Source organism: Eptatretus burgeri, chromosome 3 (genome assembly GCF_056783735.1).
Source record: "Eptatretus burgeri isolate ZD-2024b chromosome 3, Ebu_testis_v1, whole genome shotgun sequence".
In the NCBI taxonomy this organism is placed as follows: domain Eukaryota; kingdom Metazoa; phylum Chordata; class Myxini; order Myxiniformes; family Myxinidae; genus Eptatretus; species Eptatretus burgeri.
Window position 1 is genome coordinate 111,273,884 of NC_140963.1, and position 13,331 is coordinate 111,287,214.

The following is a 13,331-nucleotide window of genomic DNA, read 5'->3' on the forward strand; positions in this document are numbered from 1 at the left end:
TATATATTTTTTTCTATATATATATATATATATATATATATATATATATATATATATATATATATATATATATATATATATATATATATATCTTCTTTCGGCTGCTCCCGTTTGGGGTCGCTACAGCGGATCATTTGTATGATCCGCATAGTGATTTGGCAGATGTTTTACGCCGGATGCCCTTCCTGACGCAACCCTGGTCGCCTCTTTCAACACAGGGATATGGTACACCTATTTTAACCAGGGTATACACCGGCACAGTACACTGGTACTCATTTTGCCGACCTCGTAAGGATGACAGGCTGAGTCAACCCCCTGGTGTACTAATTCAGTGGCTCAATGGGGTTTGAACTCAGGACCTTTTGGATCCCAAGCTGCTGCCCTAACCACTGCGCCAACACCAGGCTATATATATTGTTGCGGTATTCGCGCCCGCCGGCGTGCTGACGGCCACGTAACTCGAATCGTGGCACGTCGCCCACCGGACGGACAATCCAGTCGTGACCCTCTCGGACTAACGCCGGGAACCAGTCACGGGTGGACCTTTCGGTCTCACCGCGATCGAGCCAATCAGCCCCCGCGTGGGATAGGGTTGCTCGCCAAATTCGACCTACCTAAGTACCCACGCGGAGGGTAGACCGGGCGATCGCACCTCGCCGCAGGTCGACTTCGGACACGGGCCACTTAAGCGACCCGTTCCGTACTATCGGGATAACCGAGCGGTGTTATTCGTCGACCTCGACGGTTCGATTAATTATCGGGCGTATTCAGCCCACTACCAACCCTTTACGTGAAGCAAGATGAGGATTCAATGGGAGAAATGACGAAGCGAAGCGGGAAACAGTTCAACACAAAGCACATTTATTCGCGATGAACGGAAAGCGCACATATACAATTCCACCAAAAGCACACAGAAAAGAAAAACACAATTCAATTTACACAAAAAGCAAATGTAAAAGCGAAGACACAATGCAGAGCTAATACCGACTACCGAGCACACGGCAACACTTATACAATTTTACTTCACAGACGGCGCCGACAACACATACCCAAAACCAAGGAAAAGAAATACCCTCAAGGATGAGGCGGGCCTGAGGCCGAGACCGGGTCGGCCTACCCGTCTGGTGATGAGACGAGGAGCGGCGATGGCGCCTCAACTCCGCGGGCCTCGCGGACAGTGTATGGTAGGGGGTGGGAAAGGGGCCCCCTTGGTCGCACTATCTCAGCGCGGGGGGGAAACAGGAGGGGGTTGCTGATGCTCGGGGTATAGAGGATCTTTATTATCCCGCGACGAGCGTCTCCACCTCGGCCAGGTCGCGCTGTCGGCCTCCCTCGGGTGCAGCTCCCTGCACGACGCGAGCACCCCCTCGTCTGGTGTCGCCGCCTTTCCACAGCTCCGTCCCCTCCGTTCCGACTCCAACGCACATGACGAGCAGCTCCACCGCCCGCGAAGTCTTGACTCTCTGTTTCCGACTCTCCTACTCTCCAACTCTCCGACTCTCCGACTCTCCGACTCTCCCCCCTGGACTCTCCGACTCTCTTACTCTCCGACTCTCCTCGTCTCCTGACTGAGGAACACGGTCCTTTTATCAGCCCCGTAGCTTCGCCTTTGACCCCCTCCCTTCGACCTTTCACCTCGCTCCCCATTGGCCCGAGAAAAATGGGCGTGAAGGCTTTTTGATCCATAAATTTGCATATATCGATCGCCCTGGGGGCGGGGCCAATTCGCCCCTCGCTCACCGATTGGACGGCAAAAAGTGGGTGTGTGTCGTTTTTGATCCGTTTTTGAAGCACAAAATCCGTGATTTTGTACACGCTGTTCGACGCGCGCCCTGCACGAGTCCAACACCGGTACCCACAGCGGGGCAAGAACGGTGGCGATGCTACGGTTGCGAGGTGTGACGGGAAGGTCGTGGCGGTTGTGGTGAAGCGGCGTTGTGGTTGGTGGTTAATGTTGTGGTTGGTGGTGGTAACAATGGCGGTTGGTCCAAATTAAAGATAGTAAAAGAAAAACGGCTATCCTGAAGAGTCGCAGCACGCATAAATGACATGTATTCCCACTAGACAACGGGTTTGGGCCTAACTACACATGTACTTACCGAGATACCTCACCTAAGGGACCTGAATGGTGGTTTGCGAATCTGGTAACCACAACACTACCCCCTTCCCTTTTAACAGACTCGTCCCGAGTCGTCAAATTTTCGTGTGCCATCATGTGTAGTTTTCCCCTAGTACATTTTACCGACGGATCCCTGAGTGCGACATTCATGGTATTCGTGTCCCCAAAATAAATAACCTGAGGGCTGCGTAACTATCTAAACAAACTCACTCACACGGACGACTTAAATAAAATTGCCGGCGCTTAGACAAACATGCCGGGGGCGCACTCATATTTACAGTACATCTTAACCTTAACTTACAAATTTTACACTAAACCATGGCCCAGGATCATTGAACTCTGCAAAAAGAAAGCAGTTAGCAGGGAGCCAGGCTGCCCACATGCAGTCTCTGGCTCAAACAATGCAGGTGACAGGGAACGTGGCTGGCTGCTCACACGCAGTCCAAGGCCTTCCCTTTTGAACTGAACGCAGTGAACCACAACGGTGCATGGGCTGCACAACGCAGTCTCCGTGCCAGCTCAAGTGGCACACGCAATGAGCACAACGAATGGATGGATGGATGGTTTGAATCGAACTCAGTGAACCACAACGGTGCATGGGCTGCACAAACGCAGTCTCCGTGCCAGCTCAAGTGGCACACGCAATGAGCACAACGAATGGATGGATGGACACAAACACGGTGCACGGGCCGCCACTGCAGGCCCGTGTTGTAGCTGCCAACAGGGCAGTTCTCGCAGCTTGCAAACTGTTGCCTTGCGGATCCTGGCGCACATGGAAATGAACAGGGGGGGGGGGCAAAGCAAAAATTGAACGGGGCTGGTGAACGTGGGCAGTGGGCATGGCATGGCAAAGGTGAGCAGGCAAACACAGCCCGCAGAAGAAGGCCGCTGCAGGCAAACACAGCCGGCAGACGAACTGGCCGGAACAGGCCTTGAAGCACCACAGCTGCAGATGATCCGACCGGCACAGGCCTTGCAGCAAAACAACAGCTGCCGATGAAGTTGGCCGGCCTCCGCCTTGAAGCAAAACACGGCCAGCCGATGAAGTTGGCCAGCTTTTGCCGTTCAGTGGAGGTTGGTGGAGGGAGTGCGGTGGTGCTGGCCACTTGGAAGGTGGGCTCGGACCTACCCTACCTGTCTCCCTCCCAACCTATCGCCTTTGCCTGTCACTGTACATACCCACTCCCTTAATTTGTCAAACGCCAATTTAGCCCCAACTTATTTTTTTTTTTGTTTTTATTTTTACTTCCCCACTATAAATCGTCCCCTAACCCCCTTTATCGTCCTTGTTCGGCTAACCTATCCTGTCACCTAGCCTACTCCCAACCCCTACGTTCCCTTCCCGGAGGGGAACAAGGGAGAGCTAACGTCCTGTGTCGAGGCCCAACGAAGCCTCAGAATGGCCTCCCCAGAGTTCGGCGATCTAACCCAAAGTGGGTCCAGCGGCCCACAACGACAGCGAGGGGATGGATGGTGCGGAGGGGTACATCTCCTAATCCACCCTAACCATTTAACTGTTAAACTACCCCAGGGCTTTCAACAAGCGCCTCTCGCTTAAATTATTGGTTCTAACAACCCAGATTCCCGTCGCCTGTGTTGGTGTCCTCACAATTTCGGGCCTCGCCCCCCAATTTTCTCTCCGTGCCCTCACACGGTCTCCTGGCTGGGACACGTGGCTCTCTCTGGCAGGCACGACCCTTTGCCGAATCTCCCGCTATGGCACCCCCGGGCACTACACTGCCTCCGAACCTACCAGCTCCCTAACACCGGGGAGTGCCCCCCATGGCACCTCCCCTGAAACGCACACGTGGCAGGCTGGCTTCCCGGGCCCCTTTCCGAGGGTCACCCATGCCCACAACACTGCCCACGCGGCTAATGGCGCCCCGGGCCCCCGCACCAAGCAGGCGCACCCGTGCCCACTCCTCTATCCCGGCCCCCCATGGGCCCTTGGCCTACTACGGCCGACTAGCCTGGTGCCCGGGGTACCCACTCAGCGATACTCACCTTTCGCAGCCACGCTCCCAAGCCCGTCAACAGGGCTCCTGCACCCCTCCAAATGGGTCTCGAGCCTACTTTCCCACCAACAGCAAAACGACCTCCATTTTTCAATTTGACTAACCCAGCTAACTCGCTTTACTCTGACCCCGGGGTCCCTTGGGCGGGAGTCACTCCTCCCCCCAATCACTCATCGCACCATGCATTCCCCATTCACTCCACACAAACAGACCCGCTGGCCTCACTCACTCACCATGTACTCACCTCACAACTCACCAACTCTTCAACACACACACCACTGAACTCTGCCATCCTTCTAACTACATCCCCTAACTAACTCGTGCTCCCACGTCGTCCCTTAAACTATAGCACGTTCCTTTTAACACTACGTAGCTAAACTACGTCCCCTCTACACACTCACAAGTCTGTCACGGTCTCCAAATCAATCATTTTATTTCCCAACCTAAATCTGGCTACAATCCCTCTACCTAATCCATTCCACGGACTCCATGAGGACTTACCCCTGCCCCATGAAGTCGGTCTAACTAAGCTAACCCTTCCCCCTAACTAGTTTCCATCCTGTGCCCAGGTAAGGGGGTCTTCCACCCCTTGCCCAGGAATCCTTTGCACCCGAAAGTGAGGCTTGTTTTTTCCTTTTTTTTTTTTTTTCATGTGCAGCACCTGCGCGGCAACTCAGAGCTCGCGCGCTTTACACCTGCCCGTGACGTCATGCAGCTGCACGTGTACCTCGTCCCTCCTTGGACGGGACCATCCGGCAGAGATACCCCTCCTGCCGGATTCCAACCCCACGTGCAGCCATGGCGTCACCGTGCGCATAAAAAAAAAACACAAGCCACACGTCTCGAGGGGTTCCCCACGCGAACACATGTGCTTTGCCCGTTGGAGCTTCACACACACGATCGCGTGGAGAACCCGTCCGGTCCAAATCCATTTACCTGCCTAAACTTTGTCCGTCCGCGGGATCGGCAAATCCACCGCGTGCGTTTCCGGACCGGGACTTCACTCTCGCAAGCGAGCACGTGGCGGTCTCGTGCGTTGCACAGCACGAACCGCGTGCTCACTGCTGGGTGAACCCGGCACGGTCCCCGAAACAACTACAGCCGCTACTCGGCTTTCTCTCCTCTGTCGCCGTCTCCGTCTCCATTCCACACACGCATACCTGCGTGTTACGACGCACACAGTCCACTCCATCACATTCACACCGGGAGATGCGGCTGCGTGCTCCCGCATGCCAACCGACATCTCCCTCACATACCGCTCTCTCACACACACGGTCTCCCTTACATACAGCGACCTTGCACACGGCCGTTCACTCACGCGTGCGGGGGCACTCACCCGCGGTGCTTCACTCGCACTCCGTGCCTCATCCACACACGCGGGGGCACTCAACCGCGGTGCCTCATCCACACTCCGTGCCTCATCCACACACGCGAGGGCACTCACCCGCGGTGCCTCATTCACACACATGGCGACACTCACACACGGTGCCTCATCCACACACGGCGTGCTGGGAAGCACGTACTCTGGCACCATCGCCACCACACCACTCACACACGGGGTCGCTTCCACACACGGGAACGCACTCACGCCTTGCACCACACACACAGGGACAACCACACTGGGGATTTGTGTCCCCACAAGGGTCTCCGGGGCCTCTATACCCCCCAAGCTCTCCGTGCACCCGTCCACAGCACTCCTCCCCTCAACCTCGCAAAGCACGACCGAACTCACCTGGTCGTGACTCGCCTCAAGGGGGCATACTCCCTCCCCTCGTTCCTGGAGGAGGCCATCCAGGTGCTCGCACTGGGTCCCCACACGCTCCGCGAGCTCAACCTCACTATCCTCCACTACCTCCGTGTGTGTGTGTGCGTCACTTACCCCGTCCTCACCGTGCAGTCTCTCCTCTATCGTTCCCTTCCCGGCTACCGTCACTGCCAACTCTTCACCCTTTACCTCCCTTGTCTCAACTATTATTTCCTTTGTCGTCACCTCGTGTCTCGTCTCACACGTTTTGGTCTCCCCATTTAATTTTTCCCTCTTGGTCACCGTCGATTCCTCTGTCACGACCCTCGCCGAACACGCCCCCCGAATTATTTTTTTACCCGCCTCCACCGCGGGCCTGTCAGCCGTTGCACCCCCTTCCAGCTCGTTTGCTCCCACACGTGGAGTCGCCATTCCCAGCTCCCTGGTCACGGCCTTCATGCCCGCCTGCAGGCATCGGCCCATGTTCTGCGTCTCCCCCCGGAGCTTTTTCATTTCTTTTTTCATTTCGTTTTTCATTCCGTTTATTTGCTGTGTATTCGCATCCATCGTCGTTTTCACTTCATTTGTATTTGTATCCATCTTTTCATCCATTTTTTGTGTATTCGCATCCATCCTCGTTTTTACTTCGTCCATTTGCTTGTTCATGTTCGCAATCATCTTCGCTGTCGTTTCCGCATACATTTTTGCCAGCATGGTGTATAGCTGGGTCATGTCGGGTGCGCTTGGGTGAGCCGTTTCGGCAGGGGTCGGGGAAGGGTTTTGGTGGAGAGGGGGGGGGGGAGGTGTCATACACTGCGGCCGCTGCCGCACCCATTTCGGGCTCTGGGTTCAGTTGGGCGAGTCCGTGTTCCTGCACAATCAACATTTCCTGCTCGGGGATTCCATCCTGGACCATGGATTCTACACATTCTACATCCATTTCTAATACCCCCGGCTCCCGCTCGCCTTGAGACGCCATATTGCTTCTCTTAAAGGGTTAATTTAACTCGCTCGTAATTTGGAGGGAATCGGGGGTCGCTTCTCTCACCCCTGGACCGATTCCCGTGAATTTAGCCGGAGACAGGAGAGCCCGTTTTCCTGTTCTCCGATACCAGTGCCGCGAGGAGGGCGATGAATTTGTATCGCACGACCTGACACCAGTGTTGCGGTATTCGCGCCCGCCGGCGTGCTGACGGCCACGTAACTCGAATCGCGGCACGTCGCCCACCGGACGGACAATCCAGTCGTGACCCTCTCGGACTAACGCCGGGAACCAGTCACGGGTGGACCTTTCGGTCTCACCGCGATCGAGCCAATCAGCCCCCGTGTGGGATAGGGTTGCTCGCCAAATTCGACCTACCTAAGTACCCACGCGGAGGGTAGACCGGGCGATCGCACCTCGCCGCACGTTGACTTCGGACACGGGCCACTTAAGCGACCCGTTCCGTACTATCAGAATAACCGAGCGGTGTTATCGTCGACCTCGACGGTTCGATTAATTATCGGGCGTATTCAGCCCACTACCAACCCTTTACGTGAAGCAAGATGAGGATTCAATGGGAGAAATGACGAAGCGAAGCGGGAAACAGTTCAAAACAAAGCACATTTATTCGCGGCACACGGGAAGCACACATATTCAATTCCACCAAAAGCACACAGAAAAGACACAATGCAATTTACACAAAAAGCAAATATAAAAGCGAAAACACAATGCAGAGCTAATACCGACTACCGAGCACACGGCAACACTTATACAATTTTACTTCACAGACGGCACCGACAACACATACCCAAAACCAAGGAAAAGAAATACCCTCAAGGATGAGGCGGGCCTGAGGCCGAGACCGGGTCGCGCCTACCCGTCTGGTGATGAGACGCGGAGCGGCGATGGCGCCTCAACTCCGCGGGCCTCGCGGACGGTGTCTGGTAGGGGGTGGGAAAGGGGCCCCCTTGGTCGCACTATCTCAGCGCGGGGGGAAACAGGAGGGGGTTGCTGATGCTCGGGGTATAGAGGATCTTTATTATCCCGCGACGAGCGTCTCCACCTCGGCCAGGTCGCGCTGTCGGCCTCCCTCGGGTGCAGCTCCCTGCACGACGCGATCACCCCCTCGTCTGGAGTCGCCGCCTTTCCACAGCTCCGTCCCCTCCGTTCCGACTCCAACGCACACGATGAGCAGCTCCACCGCCCGCGAAGTCTTGACTCTCTTTTTCCGACTCTCCTACTCTCCGACTCTCCGACTCTCCGACTCTCCGACTCTCCGACTCTCTTACTCTCCGACTCTCCTCGTCTCCTGACTGACGAACACGGTCCTTTTATCAGCCCCGTAGCTTCGCCTTTGACCCCCTCCCTTCGACCTTTCACCTCGCTCCCCATTGGCCCGAGAAAAAGTGGGCGTGAAGGCTTTTTGATCCATAAATTTGCATATATCGATCGCCCTGGGGGCGGGCCACCCGCCCTCGCTCACCGATTGGACGGCAAAAAGTGGGCGTGTGTCGTTTTTGATCCGTTTTTGAAGCACAAAATCCGTGATTTTGTACACGCTGTTCGACGCGCGCCCTGCACGAGTCCAACACCGGTACCCACAGCGGGGCAAGAACGGTGGCGATGCTACGGTTGCGAGGTGTGACGGGAAGGTCGTGGCGGTTGTGGTGAAGCGGCGTTGTGGTTGGTGGTTAATGTTGTGGTTGGTGGTGGTAACAATGGCGGTTGGTCCAAATTAAAGATAGTAAAAGAAAAACAGCTATCCTGAAGAGTCGCAGCACGCATAAATGACATGTATTCCCACTAGACAACGGGTTTGGGCCTAACTACACATGTACTTACCGAGATACCTCACCTAAGGGACCTGAATGGTGGTTTGCGAATCTGGTAACCACAACAATATATATATATATATATATATATATATATATATATATATATATATATTGTTGTGGTTACCAGGGAGCTGGGAATGGCGACTCCACGTGTGGGAGCAAACGAGCTGGAAGGGGGTGCAACGGCTGACAGGCCCGCGGTGGAGGCGGGTAAAAAAATAATTCGGGGGGCGTGTTCGGCGAGGGTCGTGACAGAGGAATCGACGGTGACCGAAAGGGAAAAATTAAATGGGGAGACCAAAACGTGTGAGACGAGACACGAAATGACGACAACGGAAATAATAGTTGAGACAAGAGAGGTAAAGGGTGAAGAGTTGGCAGTGACGGTAGCCGGGAAGGGAACGATAGAGGAGAGACTGCACGGTGAGGACGGGGTAAGTGACGCACACACACACACGGAGGTAGTGGAGGATAATGGGGGTGAGCTCGCGGAGCGTGCAGGGACCCGGTGCGAGCAGCTGGATGGCCTCCTCCAGGAACAAGGGGAGGGAGTATGCCCCCTTGAGGCGAGTCACGACCAGGTGAGTTCGGTCGTGCTTTGCGAGGTTGAGGGGAGGAGTGCTGCGAACGGGTGCTTGGAGAGCTTGGGGGGTATAGAGGCCCCGGAGACCCTTGTGGGGACACGAATCCCCAGTGTGGTTGTCCCTGTGTGTGTGGTGCAAGGCGTGAGTGCGTCCCCGTGTGTGGAAGCGACCCCGTGTGTGAGTGGTGTGGTGGCGATGGTGCCGGAGTGCGTGCTTCCCAGCACGCCGTGTGTGGATGAGGCATCGTGTGTGGAAGAGGCCGTGGGTGTGAGTGAAACGGCCAGTGTGGATGAGGCACAGCGGTTGAGTGCCCCCGCGTGTGTGGATGAGGCACGGAGTGCGAGTGAGGCACCGCGGGTGAGTGCCCCGCACGCGTGAGTGAACGGCCGTGTGCAAGGTCGCTGTGTGCAAGGGAGACCGTGTGTGTGAGAGAGCGGTATGTGAGGGAGATGTCGGTTGGCATGCGGGAGCACGCAGCCGCATCTCCCGGTGTGAATGTGATGGAGTGTACTGTGTGTGGAATGGAGACGGAGACGGCGACATGGGAGATACGAAAGCCGAGTAGCGGCTGTAGTTGTTTCGCGGACCGTGCCGGGTTCACCCAGCAGTGAGCACGCGGTTCGTGCTGTGCAACGCACGAGACCGCCACGTGCTCGCTTGCGAGAGTGAAGTCCCGGTCCGGAAACGCACGCGGTGGATTTGCCGATCCCGCGGACGGACAAAGTTTAGGCAGGTAAATGGATTTGGACCGGACGGGTTCTCCACGCGATCGTGTGTGTTAAGCTCCAACGGGCAAAGCACATGTGTTCGCGTGGGGAACCCCTCGAGACGTGTGGCTTGTGTTTTTTTTATGCGCACGGTGACGCCATGGCTGCACGTGGGGTTGGAATCCGGCAGGAGGGGTATCTCTGCCGGATGGTCCCGTCCAAGGAGGGACGAGGTACACGTGCAGCTGCATGACGTCACGGGCAGGTGCAAAGTGCGCGAGCTCTGAGTTGCCGCGCAGGTGCTGCGCATGTAAAGAGAAAAAAAAATAAAAAAAAACAGCAAGCCTCACTTTCGGGTGTACAGGATTCCTGGGCAAGGGGTGAAAGACCCCCTTAATCCTGGGCACAGGATGGAAACTAGTTAGGGGGAAGGGTTAGCTTAGTTAGACCGACTTCATGGGGCAGGGGTAAGTCCTCATGGAGTCTGTGGAATGGATTAGTTAGAGGGATTGTAGCGAGATTCAGGTTGGGAAATTTATTAATGATTTAATTGAGGACATGGACAGACTTGTGAATGTGTAGAGGGGACGTCGCTTAGCTACATAGTGTTAAAAGGAACGTGCTATAGTTTAAGGGACGACGTGGGAGCACGAGTTAGTTAGGGGATGCAGATAGAAGGATGGCAGAGTTCAGCGGTGTGTGTGTTGAAGAGTTGTGAGGTGAGTACATGGTGAGTGAGTGAGGCCAGCGGGTCTGTGTGTATGGAGCGAATGGGGAATGCATGGTGCGATGAGTGATTGGGGGGAGGAGTGACTCCCGCCCAAGGGACCCCAGGGTCAGTGTCGATTGAGTTCGCTGGGTTCGTCAAATTGAAAAATGGAGGTCGTTTTGTTGTTGGTGGGAAAGTAGGCTCGAGACCCATTTGGAGGGGTGCAGGAGCCCTGTTGACGGGCTTGGGAGCGTGGCTGCGAAAGGTGAGTATCGCTGAGTGGGTACCCCGGGCACCAGGCTAGTCGGCCGCGGTAGGCCATGGGCCCATGGGGGGCCGGGATAGAGTAGTGGGCACGGGTGCGCCTGCTTGGTGCGGGGGCCCGGGGCGCCATTAGCCGCGTGGGCAGTGTTGTGGGCAAGGGTGACCCTCGGAAAGGGGCCTGGGAAGCCAGCCTGCCACGTGTGCGTTTCAGGGGAGGTGCCATGGGGGCACTCCCCGGTGTTAGGGAGCTGGTAGGCTCGGAGGCAGTGTAGTGCCCGGGGGTGCCATAGCGGGAGATTCGGCAGAGGGTCGTGCCTGCCAAAGGGAGCCACGTGTCCCAGCCAGGAGACCGTGTGAGGGCACGGAGAGAAAATTGGGGGGCGAGGCCCGAAATTGTAAGGACACCAACACAGGCGACGGGAATCTGGGTTGTTAGAACCAATAGTTTAAGCGAGAGGCGCTTGTTGAAAGCCCCGGGGTAGTTTAACAGTTAAATGGTTAGGGTAGATTAGGAAGTGTACCCCTCCGCACCATCCATCCCCTCGCTCTCGTTGTGGGCCGCTGGACCCACTTTGGGTTAAGATCGCCGAACTCTGGGGAGGCCACTCTGAGGCTTCGTTGGGCCTCGGCACAGGACGTTAGCTCTCCCTTGTTCCCCTCCGGGAAGGGAACGTAGGGGTTGGGAGTAGGCTAGGTGACAGGATAGGTTGGCCGAACAGGGACGATAAAGGGGGTTAGGGGACGATTTATAGTGGGGAAGTAAAAATAAGAAACAAAAAAAAAAAAGTTGGGGCTAAAATTGTTTTTTCACAAATTAAGGGAGTGGGTATGTACATTGACAGGCAAAGGCGATAGGTGGGAGGGAGACAGGTAGGTAGGTCCGAGCCCGCCTTCCAAGTGGCCAGCACCACCGCACTCCCCCCACCAACCTCCACGGAACGGCAAAGGCTGGCCAACTTCATCGGCTGGCCGTGTTTTGCTTCAAGGCGGAGGCCGGCCAACTTCATCGGCAGCTGTTGTTTTGCTGCAAGGCCTGTGCCATCGGCTGGCCGTGTTTGCTTCAAGGCCTGTGCCGGCCAGTTCATCTGCCGGCTGTTTTTGCCTGCAGCGGCCTTCTTCTGCGGGCTGTGTTTGCCTGCTGCCTTTGCCATGCCATGCCCACTGCCCACATTCACCAGCCCCGTTCAATTTTTGCTTTGCCCCCCCCCCCTGTTCATTTCCATGTGCGCCAGGATCCGCAAGGCAACAGTTTGCAAGCTGCGAGAACTGCCCTGTTGGCAGCTACAACACGGGCCTGCAGTGGCGGCCCGTGCACCGTGTTTGTGTTCATGCATCCATTCGTTGTGCTCATTGCGTGTGCCACTTGAGCTGGCACGGAGACTGCGTTTGTGCAGCCCATGCACCGTTGTGGTTCACTGCGTTCAGTTCAAAAGGGAAGGCCTTGGACTGCGTGTGAGCAGCCAGCCACGTTCCCTGTCACCTGCATTGTTTGAGCCAGAGACTGCATGCGGGCAGCCTGGCTCCCTGCTAACTGCTTTCTTTTTGCAGAGTTCAATGATCCTGGGCCATGGTTTAGTGTAAAATTTGTAAGTTAAGGTTAAGATGTACTGTAAATATGAGTGCGCCCCCGGCATGTATGTCTTAGCGCCGGCAATTTTATTTAAGTCGTCCGTGTGAGTGAGTTTGTTTAGGTAGTTACGCAGCCCTCAGGTTATTTATTTTGGGGACACGAATACCATGAATGTCGCACTCAGGGATCCGTAGGTAAAATGTACGAGGGGAAAACTACACATGATGGCACACGAAAATTTGACGACTCGGGACGAGTCTGTAAAAAGGGGAGGGGGTAGTGTTGTGGTTACCAAATTCGCAAACCACCATTCAGGTCCCTTAGGTGAGGTATCTCGGTAAGTACATGTGTAGTTAGGCCCAAACCCGTTGTCTAGTGGGAATACATGTCATTTATGCATGCTGCGACTCTTCAGGATAGCCGTTTTTCTTTTGCTATCTTTATTTTGGACCGACCGCCATGATTACCACCACAACATCAACCACCAACCACAACGCCGCTTCACCACAACCGCCACAACCTTCACGTCACACCTCGCAACCGTCGCATCGCCACCGTTCTTGCGCCGCCTGTGGGTACCGGTGTTGGACTCGTGCAGGGCGCGCGCCGAACAGCGTGTACAAAATCACGGATTTTGTGCTTCAAAAACGGATCAAAAACGACACACGCCCACTTATTGCCGTCCAATCGGTGAGCGAGGGGCGAATTGGCCCCACCCCCAGGGCGATCGATATATGCAAATTTATGGATCAAAAAGCCTTCACGCCCACTTTTTCTCGGGCCAATGGGGAGTGAGGTGAAA